Source organism: Tamandua tetradactyla, chromosome 5, assembly GCF_023851605.1.
Source record: "Tamandua tetradactyla isolate mTamTet1 chromosome 5, mTamTet1.pri, whole genome shotgun sequence".
NCBI lineage: Eukaryota > Metazoa > Chordata > Mammalia > Pilosa > Myrmecophagidae > Tamandua > Tamandua tetradactyla.
This window is the reverse complement of record NC_135331.1, coordinates 194,106,530-194,127,491: the sequence shown is the minus strand read 5'-3', so window position 1 is coordinate 194,127,491 and position 20,962 is coordinate 194,106,530.

The following is a 20,962-nucleotide window of genomic DNA, read 5'->3' as shown; positions in this document are numbered from 1 at the left end:
CATGAAACCATCCTCAACTGGCTCTGGTTCTGGAGGAAGAAATAGTTGAAGCAGATCATCCAGGAAAGCTCTTCACTGATGGGCTTGATACAGAAGCAAATGTGAAATTCCCTGAAGCAGTATTTGGCAAATATGGAGGAAGAATGGAAGTACACCTGATGAAAGACCATGAAACCAACAAATCGAGAGATTTTGCTTTTGTCACCTTTGAAATTTAGCAGATGCCAAAGATGCACCCAGACACATGAATGGAAAGTCTTCAGATGGAAACCCATGTTGGTGGAACAAGCCACTAAACCATCACTTGAAAGTGGTAGATGTGGGCTAACTCCACCTCCAAGAAGCAGAGGTCTTCCCGGAGGCCTTGGAGGTGCAAGAGGAGTGAGTGGAGAAACAAGGGGGCCTCCCTCATGTGGAGAGCACATGGGTGAGGGTGGCTATTCCAAGAATTTTCACATGAGTTCTTCCAGGGGACCACTTCCAGTACAAACAGGACCACCACCACGAAGCAGGGGTCCTTTTTCTAAAAGGTCTGCCCCTCAGGACCCGTTCACCGCAGCCGTGGAGTGGGAGGAAGAGCTCCTGTCTCAAGTGGTAGATATAGTTATGGTGGACCACCACACAGGGAACCCCTGCCCTCCCTTGGGGTGTTTATTTGTCCCCAAGAGATTATGGATATTCTACTAAAGACAGCTATTCAAGCAGGGATTATCCACGTTCTTATGATACCAGGGATTATGCACCACTCCCAAGAGATTATACGTGCTGTGATTATGGTCAAGCTCTCGTGATGACTACCCATCAAGAGGCCATAGTGATAGAGATGGCCATGGTCATGATTGAGACACTTCAGAGTGTCTGAAGGGAGGGTCCTACAGAGATTCACATGAGAGGTGCGGTAAATCACATAGTGTTCCAGTACACGGGGCCCGGGTGCAGGCAGTCACGATGACAATTACTGAAGCTCATGTGACAGACACAGTGCAAATGGAGACAGTTAAGCAGCTGAAGTGGTCTCTACCCAAGTGGTCCTGACCATATTGGTAGACTAGAAAGACGGCTTCCCCCTTCTGTGGAATGAAGGTACCCTCCTCCATGCGATGCCTCCAGCAGTTCAAGCCACAGAGCAGCAGGAGGTGGTGGCCATGGAGGAAGCCAGTCTGATAGAGGGGGAGGCAGAAGCAGATGCTAAAAACAATCACAACCTTGGACAAGAATTCACGTTCAAAGAAACAAACGAAAAGTGGGAACTGTTATAAGCACCCAAGGACTACTCAGGAAAATTGTGTTACCTTCCAAAAAGTTTCCTGATAAGTTCCCCTCCATGATTTTTGTGTTCTTTTGAGGAAAAAGTAAAACATGTTTAATTTCATTTGATTTATGGCATTGCTTTCAACGAGGCAATGTTAAATGTATAAGACTTGACTTGTGTATCAGTGTTGTAACTTTCCCAGTAAACGTGCCCCTAAAGGCCACTTTCTGAGTTTTTGCAGTAAGCACAGCAAGCCTATGAGCTCCACAAACATCGATCCAGCCATCTGAAGTGGAGAGATTAATCCTTCTGCTCGTACAAACAAGCTTAAATATTGGAGGTGTAGGGAATGATGCTACTCTTAGGATTTCAGGATGTTTTCAAACTCAAATCTCAGTAGTCTCAGGATAAAAAACCTGAGATCAGATAATTATGTAAGGAAAGTTCTATTCACCCAGAACACCCACCCACCCCACCCCCCCAAAGCACAAATGATTCTACTGGCCATATTTTGCCTTTCTGATATTTTCTTAGGAATCTGCATAGACCTCCCTTTTCCCCTCTCCCATAAGACCATTTAAGTGTGTGTTAAAGGACTACAGAATACTAAATTTAAAAGATTGGTCAAAACCAAAAAAACAAAGCAAAACAAAAAAAGTAGTGTCGGGGAGTATAAGGACGAGTCCGTGCGGGGAGATAAGACGAGACATTAGTTCCTGCACAATAGTTTTCCGAAACAGAGCAGCGAGCAGTGCGGGTCTCGGGCAGTCTCCCGGGAGACCGCTCCGTCCAGCTTCTGGGTTTGAAAACGTGGCAGCGACCTTATAGTTGCGGCTACGAGGGAAGGGCCCCAGAGGCGGAAGACAAGGAGCGAGGGGGAAGTGGAGCTTCTGTCCTTCCCGCGTCTCTTTCGGGCCTATGAACCCACAAAGTCAGGAGCCCTCACCCCCGGGTCCCGGCTTCACTGAATCGGGACACGCTTTTGCAGTGCGCTGCTGTCCAAATCCTTCCGGGGCCCAGGCTGAGACAAGGACCGCGCATTCATTCTTTCGTGGAAAAGCAGCTGTTCCGCTCCTAGAGTCTCGTTGCCTGCTTTCGGCTGCAGCCGTGGGTCGCTCGGGCGCGAACACGGCGTCGGACGGTCTGTCCGTCGCTCCAGCAGGCGTCCTTCTGCCCCGGCCGGTGTCCCTCCGTGCGCCGGGCGCGGAGCCTCTGTTCCGCCTCAGGAAACCCAGGGAGGGGACAGGAGCGCTGCCTGCGAGAGCTCCGAGACGCAGTCCATGACCCCGTGCGGGCATCAGTATTCTGGACCGTTTTCCAAGCGGAAGAAAGTCACGAAATCTCAGAGCCTCGAACTCTCTTCCACGCCCCGCGAAGCCAGGGCTGCGTTCACTGGCGGGGAGCGCGGGATACGGGCTTACCTGCCCGAGCGTGGCTGCCTCTCGGGAAGGGGCGGGCGCTGAACCGCGCGCTCTCCCGCCGCTGCCCCTGGCTGGCAGCACCGCTGCGGGGAACGCTGGGCCGAGGTTCAGAGGGGAGCCCCGGCGGGTGCCTCGGAAACAGAGGGCTGGAGACGCAGGCGTGGAAAGAGGATAGGGCGCGGAAGGCTGCAGCTCAGGCTCTGAAGAACGTCCCACCCATCGCCGCACCTGGCCAAGTAGAATCCTCCCCAGACGAAGAAAATAAGAGGAAAAGCTACCTGGGCGGTGGTGGGCAAATGAGCGCTGTGAAAAGCGATTCCTCACCTGAACAGGTCTGCTCTCCTGTGCCTCAAGCAGAGAGAGAGAGAGAGTGTGTGTGTGTGTGTGTGTGTGTGTGTGCGCGCGCGCGTGCGCGCGCGCCTGCGTGTGTTTACAGGGAGTCCTAAGAATCCTTTCACTCCCCTACTTTTAGGTTTCGTTCTGGTTCTTCGTTGCCCCTGCCAGGTCCGCAACTTCGCGAAGAACTGAAACGCCATCTCCTCTCTGGTTCCCTCCCAGCACACGTCAGCTCTCTCGCGCCGGCCAGGCCTGCACTGAGGCTCGGCTGGCGCAAGGGAAATCGCTGGAGCTCGGCACCGGGGTGTGAAGGCGATACTGCAACCCCCCCGACGTCCCAGCACCGAGATAAAGGGGACATGACCGCGGTAGGCCCGCGGCGGAAGGGCGAACACCTGACACTGAGTTGAGAGCCTTATGGGCTCCTAGGGCCGCGGTCAACTTTTATCGGATGGAACATAAGGCGGGGGCAGAGTCTCTACAATTTTAAATCGACCCGGGAGAGTGTGATCATCAGCTAGATTTGGGCACCGCTAGCTTAGACACTTACTGGAGCGAGCGAAACGGGAACCTGCTCGGAAGGAAGGTGGCTGCGGTAGCAAAGGCGAAACTGCAAGAGGAACTGGTGGCAGCGGGCATGGAGCTGGTTCTCCGTGGATACAAAGGATTTTGGATCCGCTGTAAGCTTTGGCCTTTAGCTGCTCGAATAATGCTGCGCTGTGCTCATAAAGCAAGGTAAAAAAGAAAAAGAAGAGTTTAGAGAACATTTGACTGTATTAGCCTTAAGTGAATTCCCAGGAAATGTTGTGTCCCTGAAACTGCATGGTTTTGTTTAGTGGAAAAGCATGAGACTCACTGTAACATTTTTATTTAAAATTTTTAAAAACTTTTTATTTAGTAAACAACGTTAATTTTTAAACATGTTTTTAACATTAAAACATTTTTAACATTTTTATTGTGAAATCTAATATATACAGAAAAATGATAAATTTCAAAGTACAGTTTAACAAGTGGTTACACAGCAAATTTCAAAGTATGTCATGGGTTACTGTTCCACATTTCCAGGTATTTCCTTCTAGCTGTTCTAATACACTGCAAATTTAAAAGAAAAGTCTATGTAATGATTCAGCAGTCATAGCGTTTGAGTCCTAACTTCTCTGTTACAACGCTTTCCTCTCGTGTCTCCTGTGGTCATTCTCAATCTTCAGGGATATTTGGACAATGACCATTCTAACTTCTTCAAGTTGAAAAGCAGTGTCAACAATCTGAAGCAGAGGGTGCAACTGCTTGATGTCCTGGCAAAGAGCGGGACCTCTAAGTTTCAGGGCTCATCTGGTGTAGGAACAATCTGGAGGTTTTAAGTTTCTGAAAAATAATAAGTAAAACTTTAATACAGCTTTTAGATAGAACTCTGAGTTTTCTTTAGGGTTTTCAGAAATACTACAAGAGGTTTTTTAACTCTGATTCTCAGCTTTCTTCAGAGATACTCATAGGAGCATTTGCCCTGGACTCTTGATCCCCCGGCATCCATTGGAGGGCCATAGAATAACCATTCTAGGGCAGAACTGAGAGCAGTAAAGCCAGGATCTCTTACAGTCAGTAACAGCTATTTACGCAGCAGGGCTTTACTACTATTTATTTGGAACCAATGACAAGATATTGGCTCTTTTTGAGGACCACTTTAGGTCTCCAAATAGCTTTTTGTGTTAGCACTTGGTCTTTATGTTTGTATTGGTCATCTTCTTGACCAAAATAGCCTGCCAACCACGAAGAGACTCGAACCCTCAATCTTCTGATGCGGAATCAGAGGCCTTATCCGTTAGGCCATGCGGCCAACCATCAGTCAGGTCCTCTGAAAATTCCTTTACAAGTTCTCAATTTTCTAACTGGAATAAGATTGAACCACATTTCAAAAAAGAATAAGATGTTATCTGAAACCTCATAAGACAATTACTTTGGATTAATATACTACCAGATGACCAGAAGTCACGCAAGACACGTGGGCACTCTCGTTACAGTCACTGATAATGGGCACACAAATTTGGATGGAGAAACATGATCAAAGAACTGAAGTCTCCAAGGAATGCTGAAGATGATGGTGTAACGAGAGGGAGGGTCACACGTCTGTAAGTGCAGAACTTTTCTTCTCAAAGATCTGCTGGTGCCTGTTTCAGGGAGAAAGATCCATAAACTCAGACAAGAGGGCCCCTTGTCAGAAAAGCCTGCTTTAATGCCAGGATGATATTTTATTATAATTCATTCGTGCATTGCTATTAGCAGCTTGATCTAAATCAACAAATACAGGAATCACACGAAATGGAGGCGGGCCAGAATGGTAGATCCCAAATATCTCTGCAAGGGTGTGTACTTTATTGTGTACAAGTATTGTGTAACAACTTCTTAATTTCTCTAACCAATTTCACAATAATTTGCAGATGTCATCTTTTTACCTCTGATCATTCAGTGTGTATTTCCTAAGGGAAACGTTGTTCTCTTAGAAACCACAATATAGTCATCTAATTAACGTATACTATAAATATAATACTGTTATCTAAAGTAAAATCCATATGCAAACATCATCAATCAACCCCAAATATCCTCCAGGGCAATGTTTCCCCAACCCAGGACCACATATTGCTGGTACTGTTTGTTTCTTTAATCTGAGATTGTTTCTCAACCTTCTTTGTCTTTCAAAATGTTAAAAGATTTCGAAGATTTCACGCCAATTGCTGGGTAGAACATCATTTAATTTGAGTTTGTGGGATGTTTATTCATGGTTAGACTCAGGTCATGAACTTTGATAAGAATGCTAGTGATGTTACGTTTTTAGTGCATCACATAGAAGGCACATGATATTGGCTTCTTTCCCTCTATCTGTAATATTAAGTGAATGTAAAGATATCATTTCCTCTCAGTGATTTAATAACTATGTCATCTCTGGGGAAATATGTGAAGCTTTTCAAATATTCTATTCTTCATCGAACTTTTAGCCATATCTTAGGATTGATGGATGAATTGTGCTTGAATAAATCATAGCATGAAGATGACGCAATGGTGATATTGCAAAGTTCTACCCTGGCAAACACGAAACATTGCACAGAGAAATTTAAGCAGACCTAAATAAGTGGATAGCTGGGGAAGTGAAGATCTCATAGTGCTAACTGGCAAATGAGAGAAACAGTCCTTAACCAGATCCCCTGAGGTACTGGTGGAGGTGGACAGGATGGAGCTGGAGGGGAATGTGAGAAGGCAAGAATGTCCTGTCAGCAGATGAGGTCATGAAGGAAGAGATTATGGAGAAGTCTCTGAGAATCTGTTGCCTCTCTTGAGCCATACCATCTGCGGGTTCACAGCAAGCCTCTGATGGTGGGGCTGGAGCTAATGTCTACCTGCAATCTCCCAATGGTAAAACTGGCTGGACTTGGTGCCAAGAACGAACTGAAATCCACTGGGCACTCTGCACCTATGTCTGGCCCAGACAAACAATGAGAGTAATGAATGCTGCCTCTATTCTGTCTTCTGCATTCCTCGATTGCTTCATTGAATCAGCTCTAACCAAAAAAACATTCAGGGAAGGAGATTTTAGAAAACATACTTCCTAACTTAACTAAGTTACTACGGCACAATCCAGCAGAAATGCTTTCATGTTCTTTGAACAACAACAACAAAAAAACTCTTGCTTCTATCTCAAGTTAGTCATTTTGGTCCACTTGCTTCAGTCTGTACAGAAAAGAAGAGTTTAGCATGCTCACTAAATAGTTTAAATCTATCTTCTCACTCTCGCCCCTGGTATGACCACTTAATTTAAATATTTGTCCACTCCTGTTTGCTTCTGTGCTTTAACTTCTAACACTTCATTGAGTGAGATAATGGTCCCATTCCAGCACCATGTCACTTCCAGTGATCTCACAATTCATGATTTAAATGCAGTATGTATCTTTATACTTTCTGAATGTTAGTGAACCCTTCACAGTTTTTATTTGTTATATACTATTTAAGACTCAAAGGATCAAAATTGGGACTTTTAAGCGAGTAGCAGAAATTTTATCACTGTCCACTTCTACTTGGTACTGGAGATGAGAGCCAGTTTGCATTGGCAACCTACCTGTGGGCCTTCCTTTTCTTCTGGTCCTTTCCTATTCCATATTGAGCAAGTTCTAGAAACTTTTATTTCACCACATTGGTATTTGTGGTGACTCTTTTATGAGACTCTCAATGAAAAAAAAATCGTTTCACATCTCCTGGGAGTGGCTCTTTTACCTGAGATATTCAACTGAAAAAAAAAAGAAGAATCGAAAAACCTCATTGAATGTTGAGCCTGGTCTGAAAAAGAGCAAACTTGAGTAGATACTCATCATAGAAGCCATTAATTAGCACATGGCTTTGGCGTCTATTTTAAGGCCTGACAAAGAGGGAACCACTATTGTGTGAATATGTGGGTATGTGTATAGCTCGATATTTTGAGACGAGAACTTTCCTTTCTATACCATACAATGAGGTATTATGTCAGAAGCAGTGCAAATGAACTCAAACATAGCAATGGTCTCTGCAAACTTCAAAATATTGTATAAAATATCTTTAACTGTAAACCATAGTTCAAATGAGGAAATGGTAACAGTCACTGCATATGGCAGCTGGTGGTGGGAAATGGAACTTCTAAGGACTATCCAGGTCCAGCATTGTAACAAATATATCAGGTTTCCTGAATCCCAGGATTCAAGATGAGTCTAAAGGCAAGTATATTGTTTCCTTTTGTACAGAAAAGCAATGAGATTCCAGTTTCTAGGCTCCAATTCTTCCATTTCCAGGCCTCAGTCTCAAGCTCCTTCTCCTTCACAGCTATAAAAATATCTCTAAATCAGAGCTTTTTGCAGAATTTCAGACTCTAGTATCACGCACACACACAGAAAATGAGGATCATGACAGTCCTTCGATGCTCCCTGAGCTTACCAATACCAGGATACTGCAGCAAACAAAGCTGAATCCCACCTGCATGACCTCCAAATTGCTCATTTTGTCCATCAAGGAAAAGTGCAGCAAGGTGCTTTCGTCACCAGCACTGCATTAAGTAAAAAGGTTGGGTGATTCAGGATCAATGTCTTCAGCACATTTCCTTAGGAGAAAATGCCTTTCTAACTTTTAGTGTAACTAGGAGAAGCTCAGGGGAGAAGGGGCTTGGACATGTCCTTCGTCTCCAACTACACAAATCCAATAATTACCCTTAGAGATCTACTCTTGAGCCATCCTTCTTCCCTCTGCCTTCCTTCCTCCCCTCCCACAATCTCCACTTTCTTCCCTGTCATCTGGTCTCCTCTATGTCTCCTCTTCCTCCCTTGCCTCTGCTCCACTTCCTATGTCTTGGCTTTGAAAGCCAGTGGTTGACAGGTCTTGCTGATTTCCAGAATCATCTGGGGAAAGCTTTTAACTTTTATTAATTCCTTCCCCTCATCATTCTCAGTCTTTTCTGGGTATCCAGCTAAGGCTGAGTTTTCATCATTTCTCATGTTAAGAAAAACTGCAGACTTGGCCAAACTACTTATTGGAAAGAGGGACTCTTAGAGGAGGAAGTCCTTCATGATTGTAGGGAGGACACATAAGGGTCTCATCACCCTGGTTTCAGGGGAGGCCATGGGCAATCAGCGCATCAATTACATATATCCCTCTTTCATTTTCACTCTGCAAATAAAGCCCTAAATCCATTGTCCACCTATTTTTTTCTTGCCTTCATATCCTTTCCTACTCTTCACCCCTAAACCATCTGTTTAGCTTGTCCCTTTGACCTTTGTATGCCTCCCTCTTGCTTCTTCCTCTCTGTGGTAGGACCTGGCTGGTCACTAGTGGTCATCAACAGCCTGGACACCCTGGCTTTCCCAAAGCTCTGACACTCAGACTCCTTCTGACCTAACATCAAGTCTGAGGGGCCAATGCAGATAGCTGGAAAAAATCTCCAGGACAAGCCAGGTTTCCAAGATTTTGTCAAAAGGCTAGAAATACAGAAGGGAGAAGGAAAGTTCTGCTCTAGGACAAGTACTTAAACCCTGCACCTTCAGTCACAGAAATCTGATGTTCTATAGAGAGTCATTAGGGCTCCAGCCTAAGTATGTCCCCGGTAAGCTAGCCAAAGCAAATACAGTAGGAAATGGTATAATCTTTCTCTCTGATACTTTGTTTTTTATTCCAAATCTGAGGCACACTCAAAAGAGTGCTTCCCCCATCTTTTCCTCTTAGCTGATTCTGAAACATGATAAAATTGCCCAACAATACACTTGTATAGTGCTCCTAACTTCACCCTGTAGGAAAAGAGCAACTGACTCACTTTCTTCTGGCACCCCCCACACCCTGAGGCACTCATATATTCCCTCCAAATCCAAAGTGTATACTCAGTGGGTCAAAGTACCATCCCAGAGCTGTGCATTCATCAGTACAACCAAACAGAATATTTTCATTACTCAAAATATCCCATGACCCCTTTCCCCCACTACTTTTGACAGTGAGCATTGGTGTGGTGCATTTGCTATTCTTAATGAAACAATATTAAAATATTGCTGTTGGCAACCTCTGGGCCATGCACCAAATATATATATATATTGTTAACTGTAATGGATAGTTTGCACTATGTGCTTTTCTCCCCATAGTTTATATTTGTGAGGTCATACAATGTTTGTCCTTTTGTGTCTGACTTATTCTACTTAATATAATGTCCTCAAGCTTCATATATGTTGCGGGAAGACAGGAGCAGGGAGTGACTATGGATTTTTGTTATAAATCATGTCAAATATCTGACTCCTTGAAACTAAGTGCATGTAAAAGTCACAGAAATAAGAACTTAAGTTTTTTTCTCTAGAAATCTTACTTTCTGTGAAACTCTCGATTGCAGTTCTCACAGATGGCACATTTGAAAGGTTCTTCAGTCTATTAAACTTTTGTCACTGAATCTTGGTCAGTTTTGAAAACGACCAATTTAGTGATGGTGATTTAAAGAAAGACTTTTGCTTGTAAGAGTAGTGAATTAAGGGTCACGTATATATTATGAACATTTCTGTCATTTTGTGTAAAATAGTATCTTTGAGTAAAAATGAAACAGGGAAGTTTTTGAACCTCAAAAAAGTCAAAAGCAAACCAAGCCAGCCAGGAATCAAACCTAGAATCTTCTGATCCGTAGTCAGATGTGTTATCCATTGCACCACTGGCCCTCTAAGGCACATGTCTTACATGTTAATTCTATGGAAGTAGAGTGTGCTGTGGTTACTGCTGCTTAAAACAACAGCAACCAAAAAGGCCCTCTCTGTCCCTGGGATGCTCTGGGCCAAGAGGGAACGCACACCACACTTCTACACCAGGACAGCACCCCATAACCACAGGGATGGACAGTTCGGCTGCCCCGGTCACCCTCACACCCAGCCACACCAGCTACCCATGCGCTGTGCACACGAACTCAAGCATAAGGCCAGTCTCCAAAATGCTTAGCCTATTATCCAGGGACAGAAAGAGCAGCAGGTCGTCTCACTGGCCCAACACTCATGGGCACACTCAGCCAGATTTCACCATGGGCACGTTGTTTCAGCTCATTTCCATTCTTTCCAGACACTCAGAGGACGTGCAGGAGAGACAGCATTCTTGAACATGCTCTGCCCCTTGGCCAACCAGGTTCTGTGCATCCTCAAAGACCTGCCTCCTGGCCGTGCTTCTTCCTCTTCTCTAGCGGCTCCTCTCACACGGCTGCCTCCCTCCAGGAACCTGCCTCTTCCCCAAGAGCTGAACTCTCCCCTTCCTGCTCCCCTCTTCTCTCCATCATATCCTCCCCACTCCTCCTTTTCTCCTCCATTTCATTCTCCCAGGTGAAGTTTTTCTTGTTGCTCAGCTCACGCCAATTTCTGCCACTAGACTCTAGATGCTGCTGCTCCCAAGCCTGGCCAATAATCAGAGTCATCTGGTAACCAGAGATTTCCTCTAATTCACCAATTAAAGGTGAACTGGCTTGCCTTATACTCAATGTTTTGCCTAAAGGTATTGAGTCTACCATTGGCCCCCAAGGGTCAGATGAGTCTGACTGACAAGGTTTTGGTTGTAAGTTATATATTTCTGGCAGATGGTGCAGGGTGTCACAGAACGAATCCCTAGTTTACCTTCATGTGTGAGATGATGGACCGTCTGAAGAAGACATAATGATGCATGGGGGAAATTTCCTTGCTCCTCTCTACTTTGTCCTTTCCTCTTTGAGTTGAACCAAAGCTAGCAGGTATTGTGAATCCATTCCCTTTATGTCCTTACCTCAAAATAAATCACCAAAGCTTTACTCATGCTAATCCTTTTTGTACCCCCACACTACCTTTTGTGTCCTTCTGGCAGCTCTTGTAGGCAAAGGGAAAAAAGTTGAAAGGAGTGAAAATTGGGAAACTTAAAAATGTGTTCCGGGGTCTGTGAGGTGGTGAAATGTGTACCCACTCCCCCAGAGCCTCGCACAAAACTCCCGGGTTCAGGCATGGGGTCACTCAGACCGTCTGCTTCTGTGGTAGCTTCTACACAGAATACAGTCTAGAGGGCACTCATATAATGAAATGAAGACTTGGACATCTTTCTAAAGTAGGCTTTGCAAGCAACCTGTGCTGAAAGTACAGCATTTACAAACAAATTTCCACTCCTTTGATGACTAATGCTGTTGTAAAATACAATAAAATGAATTCCGAGAATACTTAAACAAAGACATCAAGAAACACAACTCAATTTCTGTATTAGATCCAATATATATGCAATTACATTTGATAAATATAATTTGAGCAATTACAACAAAGCAGAGAATTATAAAATCTCTACAACTGTTCATTGAAAATATGCAGATAGTTTTGATATTCTATTCATAACTTCTTTTCATACTTCAATCATAACTAAATCAGAAGTTATGAGTGAAGTTATAGTTGCTTATGAATTAAGCACACTTTGAGCAAATAAACTGAATATTAAATTTAGAGATTGAATGTGATGTTTATCTGATCTAAACAGCCTTGTCAAAATTAGAAGGTTAATGACTCTCTAAAGTGTTTCTGTGTTTGATTTCATAGCACTCATAGTGTAGAAACCAGTCTCACATTTAGATTTTGAGGAGAAGGGAAAGAGAAATTTCAATGCAGTATTAGCAACCTCAAATTATTCACTTTTACCTTGCATCTAAAATGAAATGAGTGATGGTGCATTTTCAAAACTCATCCTCAAGTCCTTACCTATAGCTCATGCCAATAAGTTATCTTATAGAGTTGCAATTAAACTTAAATTGTCTTTTGCTGTACTAAATGCATGTGGATCCATGAATATCTATGTGTGTCTCTTACTTGATAGAAAATAAAATTCACAATATTCTGTAAGATTTGCCTTGTTGTTGAGTGATAACTTTCATTGCCTCACATCGTCAAGATTATTACCTAACTCATAGATAATTGATATTAAATTACATAACACTTCATAACAAACTGAAGGTATTTTATACTCCCAAAGTTCTCATTTTGATTTTATTATTTACTTTATCTGCTATTGAAAATCATGCTGCATTTCTTTCTTGCAAGGAAGAACTTACTGATCTTTACAAAGAAACAGTTTTTTTTCATTGATTGTCTTTATTGTTTACCTCCTTTCAACTTAGTAGATTTCTGTACTAATTTTCATTATCTAAGTTCTTCTGTTTAAGTTGCTTTTCCTTCTCTACTTTCATGAGTTGGGAGCTGTCTTGGTGTGTCTGAGCTGTATCACAAACACCACAAACTGGCTTGGGCTGAAACCATGGGAATTTATTGGCTCACAGTGTTGAGGCGACAAGTTCAAAATCTAGCTATTGGCAAGAATTGCTTTCTTCCCAAAGACTGCGGCATTCCAGTGGTAGCCGCACGAATCCTTGGGATTTCTTGGCTTTCCCATCACCTAGTGGTGTCCCGTGACTTCAGGGTCTTCTTTATCAATCCTCCAGAAATCTGGATTAAGACCCACCCTCATTCAGTTGGCCACAATTTAACTAAAAATAACATCTCCAAACTGTTCTATTTGCAATGGGTTCACACTGGCAGGAATGAGGATTAAGATTCAGAACATGTCCAAATTGGAGTACATCATATGTAATGTAGGTGCTTAGAGTGTTCCCATTTCCTCCTGCCCATCCTTTGTGACACTGTAGTCATTAATTTCACATTTCCACATGCTATAAACCACTAACACAACATTATTATTGCTTTAAAAATTAAGATAAAGAAAATAAAAGGTTTATTTGACTTTTTCTTAAATTCCCTTTCCAGTGCTCTTCCTTTCATTATGTGTATCCGAGTTCACAAACTATACATCATTTTGCTGTTGCCTAAAGAGCTTCTTTTAACATTTCCTCTAGAGCAGTACACTAGGTAGTGCATCTCCGCAGTAAGACACTGTGCTGTAGCCCTTAACTATCAATAAATACTGCACAACCATAACTCTCAAAGTGCTCTCATTAACATTAGTTTATCTTAGTGAGGCCACACAGCATTTGTCCATTTCTTTCTGGCTGATTTCACTCAGCATAAAGTCTTCAAGACTGTCCACATTGTTGCATGCTTTATGACTTTATTCTGTGTTATAACTATGGCTCATATTTTCAAGCTTCAAACTCTGTGTGAAACCAAAGAGAGAGATGTTTATTTGGTACAAAATTTATATTTTGGGTAGCAGATTATCTAATTTAGCATGTATGGTCAGTTTACTTGAACACCATAGTTACATGGACTCTTGAACAGGGTGTGAGATCTTGTTGGTTTTACAGGTTAGCATGATGCTCCAATATATCCCAGAGTAATGTAGGCAGAGAATAAAAAAGTATTTGCAAAGCCACTTTAAGGAACTGGGGAGAAAGGAAGAAATACTAAACTTCTCCATCTGGAACATTCTTGATGTTCTCACAAGCAGTGGGGACAACCAATTCAGTAGGATGAGCCCTCTATCTTAGGGTTCACCCATGTGATGCTTATTCCTGCAAAGGACAGGCTAAGCCTACTGATAATTGTGCCTAAGAGTCACCCCAGACAACCTGTTTTGTTGTTCAGATGTGGCCTTTCTTTCTAAGTCAACTTGGCAGGTGAACTCAGTGCCCTTCGCCCTACGTGGGACATGACTTCCAGGGGTGTGAATCTTCTTGGCAACATGGGACAGAACTCTTGGGATGAGCCAGGACCTGGCATCATGGGAATGAGAAAAACTTCTTGACCAAAAGTGGGGAGAAAGAAATGAGATAACGTCTCAGTAGCTGAGAGATTTCAGAGTTGGAAGGTTATCCTGGAGGTTATTCTTATACACTATATATATATCCCATTTTAGTTTATGGAGTATTGGAGTGGCTAGAGGAAAGTACCTGAAACTGTTGAACTGTGTTCCAGCAGCCTTGGTTCTTGAAGACGATTGTATAACTATACAGCTTTTACAATGTGACCACGTGATTGTGAAAACTTTGTTTTGATGCTCCTTTTATCCAGGGTATGGACAGATGAGTAAAAAAAATAAGAATAAAAATAAATAAACAGCAGATGGAGATAAAGGGTAAAAATTGGGCAGATTGAAATATGTGGGTCAATGAGAGGGAAGGGTAAGGGGTATGAGATGTGTGAGTTCTTTTTTCTTTTTAATTTCTATTTCTGGAGTGATGCAAATGTTCTAAAAATGATCACAGTGATGAATACATAACTATGTGATTATATTGTGAAACATTAATTGTATAACATTGTTGGACTGTATGTATGTGGATATTTCTCAAGAAAAATATTAAAATATTAAATCTTGTTTGCTGTACAAACAAAATTGATTTATGAGATCACCCTTTGAAGTAAATCTAGTAGGAACTCTCTTGGTCTCCATTTTTTCTGGGGGGGGTTGGAATCCTTTCCATAGCTGTCATTTGGGATATTACTAATGTCTTATCAGAAAAGATATGTCTTTTCTTGACAAAAAGTCCAGCAAAGCTTGTTTTGCTCACAATAAATTAGGCTTAAAATTTAATAAGACAAATTCATTTGATCAGTTTAGAAAATTTTAACATATTGAAAAAGGCTTCAGTAAAATTTAACTGGCCTAAAGCCAAACCCTATGGAGAAAATGCTGAGATAGCATTTTGGGTCTCAATTGACTGCGGTGCTTGGGCTTGCCTGGCCCGCCCGCACTGGGGTCTCGTCCTCGGATGAGGTTCGGCTGGAGAGCGGCGTCAGCCGAGACCGGGGGCTCCAAGGTCTGGAGGGCGCGCGAGCACAATAAACCGAGGCTAAGGAATAATTTCAGCAGTTTATTACATGGGTGGCTCGCGGGACCTAGCTGGCTGGCAAGGCTTACAGACTAGGCTCCTCAGATGAGGAAGCACATGGAATATAAAGGGTTGGTAAGGGGGAGTTAATGGAGGCGGAGAAACTTTGATGGATGGCTGGTATGGTGTCGTGTAGGATGTGGATTGGTTAGGGGGTGTGTTAAACAAAATGAAGTAATGTAAGTATTATAATGGGCGGAGAGATGAGGAGTGTACATGGTCCAATGAAGAAGGGGTGAAAGGTTAGTGTGATATATGGTCAGGAGTTGCTAGGCAGAGGACTAGATTGGCAGGGCTTGCAGGATCGAGAGATGTTTGGACCTGTCAGGGCATATTAAGGCAGATATAAGAAGACAGCTATGGATATAAGCGGCAATTGACAAATTAATCTTTAAAAAATCACAATTGTAATGTGCCACAGTCTGTATGCTGTGTTATTTTTATTTTCTTTTATATTCTGTTCACCAGCAAGTTGGACAACATTGTCTTTGTCCATTGGTCATGTCTAACCTTTGACCGTCTGGTTGTGGATGTCACAGCAATGTCCAGTCCTATATAAGCTTTTAAACTCCCAATATCTGTACTTCATCAGAAAACCAGAAAAGAATGGTACGGTGTGTGGACCCACAACTGCTTGCAGACCATGCTTTGAGAAACTGCATTTCACAGATGAGGTCACTGGTCATAAGATTTTTCTAAATGTCATGGATATTTAGGAGGTATAAATCAGTGGAAGAGCAGGGGTCCAAGTTCAATCTTTGTCTTTCCAACATTATATCTCTTTTTCACTAAAGAGAAAGCATTTCTTTCACTAACTCAACCAAACACATTGAGTTTCCCCTCCTTTTTTATATTCCATTACTCAGATTTTCCTCTTCATACAGATGATAAACTCAACAACCTTTGCTACTGACCCATTTGATTCCATGATCTTAACGTAATGCAAAGTGGTTGTGTGAGTGTATGCTCCCTAGGAAGGTGAGAGAAATGGGCTGGGGGGTGGGAGGGAGAGACAGAGAGACAGAGTGAGAGAGAGAGAGAGAATAGAAGAAAAAAAAGAGACCGAACTGGGGATGGCAGAGGGTGAAGGAAAGAGAAATGGAGACAGAGGCCAACCCAAATTGAGGTGTGTTGTTTGCATAAAATACACATCAATTTTGAAGACAATGTGTAAAAACAGAATGTGAGTTATGTAATTAATAATTTAAAAATATTAACGTGTTAAATGATAATACTTTGCATATATTGGATTAAACAAACGTATTATTGAAATTAATTTCACCTGTTTCCTTTTAGTGCTTCTGTTGCTGCTACTAGATAATTAAAAACAGCATGTGTGGCTTGTGTTACCTGCTCCTGATCAGCTCTGATAAGAAGGTCTCCTGCATCCCAGAAAGCCCTTGTGCATCGCCCCACACAAAACCTCTGCCGGATGGAACCACTGCTGTGATTCCTGTCACATGGTTTCGCCTCTTCTTGCATTCTCCTTAAAAACAATATATGTGTTTGGCTTCTTTTGTCAACACAGAAATCTTTAATTTTAACAAACTCAAATTTGTCAATCCTTTATAAGGTGTTGATTTTTGTGTACCGTTTTGAACAAACAGTTGCCTATTCTGAGGTCGTGCATGTGTTTTGCTATGCATTGTTGTTTGTCTTTCACGTTTAAGTCTGTGACCTAACTCAAATTAATTTTTCTGTGCAACATTTTCCCCTGATGTTTGCTTTATTATTGCTGTGATTTTCAGTGAAGTGTTTGTCATAAATCACATCTATATGAACTTAATTTTGTTTCCTTGGTGTGTTATTGCAACATCCTGGTGCTGCTACAAAACTGACTTAATTTCTGTAGCTGTGTACTTTCCCTAGAGTTTCTTTTAGAAAATACCAAAGAAAAATCCACGCAAAACAAAGTGCTTAAATGTTATAGTTAGAATCTGCATACTTTGACCCATCTATACACCCATGCAAATACCGCCATGGACAATATAGCGGGTTCTCTAAGAGAACACTGGATTCCAATGGGCATCTAGGGATTAGAAATACCTGAGGGAAGAAAGGGAGGGGAGCATGCCTGAATGGGGACTAGAATCCTGGACTCTCAGATTAAAGGTCTCATGCTTTGCCGACTGAGCTACCCAGGACACTACCAAGTGGTCGTTTTGAGGTTCTTATCTATGATACTTCATTTGGGCACTTCATTTTACATTTCCTGTCCCCCTGCTCCAATCTCTCTCCTTTATTCTCATTGCGGGGAAGTTTCCATTTGAAAGAGATGTTATGATCGCTATGAGCATTTTATTTTCTTCTCAGTTTGTTCCGTCCCATTTACTTTTCAGAACCAGAGCTGCAGCAACCGGTGGACAAAGCATGGTGGGTGTCGGACCCAATGGGCTTCATTTTCTTGCCAAATAATGTGACTTAATTCCTAGTTTCTTATTTCCTTACCTGAACCTAAATTTCTCAAGGCAACACTCCAGCTACACTTCATATCTCTCACTGTCTTTCACCTCTCTCTTGCAGTCTTTGTAGGCAGAGAGGCAGAGTTGGAGAGAGAATTTGAAAATGTAAGAGAAATTTCTGTATTGGATGTCCTTCCTTGGTGGAGGAAATGGCGACTCAAGCATCCCTTAGCAAGTAGACTTCACAGCCAGCTGACTGGAGTGGGAAAACCATGTGGGCCTGTGCCTTTTGGTCAAGAATTAAGGGTTCTCCTCTAGAGTGGTCACAATTAAAGGCTTTAGAAGCAATGATGCTGAACACAGCAAGCCCTGTTCTGCCAACTAATTCATTTAGCAAACACCCACAGATAACGTGATAGTTAATTATGGAGATTTCCTTAGCAGCTATGTGTCCAAGGAAGGAGCTGCCTGGAAGAGGGAGTTCTTAGGAAGCAAAGGCCCCTGGATTTCATCACTGGCACTTTCATGTTTGCTTTCTTCAAGCCACAGGTCCTCCCCATGTTTGAGACACGACTCCTCCTTTCATTGTCTGCCTCCTCTTTCTCCCCTCATCATCTTTTTTCTTCTCTTTCTCCTTCGTGTCTTCACTCGAGTTTGCTGTCCACATCCAAAGGGTAGGGTTGCTTTAGACCATTTTGACTCCATGGGTCTTGCTACCGCTCAGCATAAGTATGCTAACACCAATCACAGCAGACTGAGGAAAACAGTGAAGACATACTTTACTCTCCAACCCTAGGCAACACACATAGTGCATGACAAGGTCATAGTAACTATCACGTGCAGTATTATTAAGGCAAGAAAGAAGAAAAAAGAAAGAAAGAACAACAGAAAAGGAGGAGCGCAGCTAATTTGCTACCCCTACTTTGCAGCTCTGCCCATGTCAATGAGCAGGCAAGTGGCAGACGGAAGAGTAGACATCCCTCCTGAGGATTCTCCCTTATCCCTTTCTTACCTTGCAGGTCCCCTAACAAAGTCCAATCAGTGAGCAGTCAGTGAGGGCTGTAGATCTCAGCTCTTTGTGCCTAAGTGGGTGAATGCTGCACAGAAGAATCACAGCTCAGAGGAAATGCTGTCACTTCCAGACCCCAAAGTTGAGAAAACTATTAGGGCCGTGCAATATGAGATTTTTCTAGTGTTGCTGAAAGAGCTAAATGTGGAGATGCTTAGTCCCAAGGTCTAAACCATTCCCCAATTTGATGCAGGATTTCACAGGGCATCTGGTTCAGTAAAGGAAAAGACTAACTCTCCTTTCAAAGTTCAATTACAGAAGGCTTCTGACCACAGATTCTCTCCTACACCCATTTCCTGACGTGAAATATCTGGACAATGTGGTGTGGAGACACGCGAATTCTGTGTTCTCAAACCTTCCTTGATTCCCCACAGAATGCATTTGTTCATAACATTAAAACATTTTAGAGAAGTCACCAGAGAAATAAGCATTGAAGGAGGGGGGATGGAAACTACCATCTGTGTAAACAAAAATAATCCATTTCAGGTTTTAGCTCGTTAATACCATTCTTTCAGATCTCTGTGCCAATTTCTTCTGCTGTGTCAAGCAATTCTCTGGAAGCAAAGAATTTGCATGGTTTTGCTCATTCCTCTGCCTTGCTCTGATGCCCAGGTCTTGGCTATAAACTCTTCCCCTTCCCCTCCCACCAGACTGAACAAAAAATCAGTTCACTTAAAATTCACACGGTTTTGAGGTTTTGACCTTCCAGCTTTGGGCACAAAATCTACGGGTGAGGACGGGTGGAGCTATAACTGGTGGAAATCCAGGAACCTGTGACTGTGTTTGGAATCCACTGGAAAACACCAGCTGGCAGAGTATCCTCCTGGATATGCTCGAGGATTTGTTTCTGCAGTTTTGGGTAGAGCCAATATGTTCCCCAAATGGGGATGAAACCAGGGACTGTTATGTATTCAGCCCAATATTTCTCACAGAGGCCATTTCAGGAAAGAAAGGCACTTTACTAAGTCAATTTCACAGGAAACAGCTTAAGGGCATTTCCTTGGTCTAACCACAGACCCAGCACTAGCCTCTGCTTGACTCACGATGGATGATTACCCTGGTGGGTTAGTGTACACTAGGACATACCCTCCAGATGTCCCTTAAAATAGTGCTTGAATTTTGACTTAATCTTGGAGGAAATTTCTGTTAAGAGGATTCAATGGCAAATACAAGATTTGGGGGTGAGGAAAGATGAATGTCTGGAGAAGGAAGATGTGCCAGGTATGGGAAATAAAAGTATTGCTTGTTTTCTCCAAATATTAGAACATTCCTAGGAAACCAAGACAGTAAGAACACCAATTGAGTTGCTTTGTTTTAGGGATTGTGGCTTTCTCTCCTCTCTTACTCTACAAGGACTGGAGCCAAGTAGCCGTCAGGCGGGTGGGGGCAGCAGAGAAAACCGTCCCGGATCGTCCCGGACCACCTGCGGGCAGACAGGAGCGGGGGTGGGGGTGGGGAAGGAAGCTAGCATTTCAATGAGCCCCTCCCCCCAGGCATGTGACCCTCCCTCCCCACAGGAGGCCCTGGGAAGACTTCAAACTGAAATTGAGACAACGCGGCTATTTACTTATTTGTACAGAGAAAGAGAGAGAGAGGAAGAACAAATAAATATTGAAATGGTTTCATAAGGGTAATGCGTGGACGGTAGCTTCACGCTTCCTTCCACTTTCTTCACCCCCTGCCACATGTCAGAACCTTGCAATATGACGGTACAAGCAGACGAGGTGAGGAGGCGCGAAAGGGGCGGGAGTCCCAGGACACGGCGCGAAATGAAGGCGGACAGCTGTGGTCACCGGCCGGCCGTTCCCTCTGGAGCCAGTACGTGGCCAGGAAGGCCGAATGGCCTCGCTCAGCACGCTGAGGCTCTGGTTCCGAGAGGCAGAGAGAAACAGAGAAATGAAAGGAGGGGAGGTGGGGAGGGAGATGCATCTCCGCGGTTGCGCCTCTGGAAGCCTAGGGAATCCGCTTCTGAAGGAGCGCGGGCCAAGGAGGCTCTCAGCGAGAGGAACTCTCTCCCCAGGGGCGCTCCCCACACCCCCTTGGCCTGCTCGGAAAGGGCAGGTGCTTCCGGCAATCGCCGATTTTGCTGCCACAGGTAACCGAGGTGTCAGCGCTGGAGGAAATCCTAAATCGCGTGTGAAAATACGTCAGGTTTGTCGATCCCTGTACAGAGAGCATTGACTG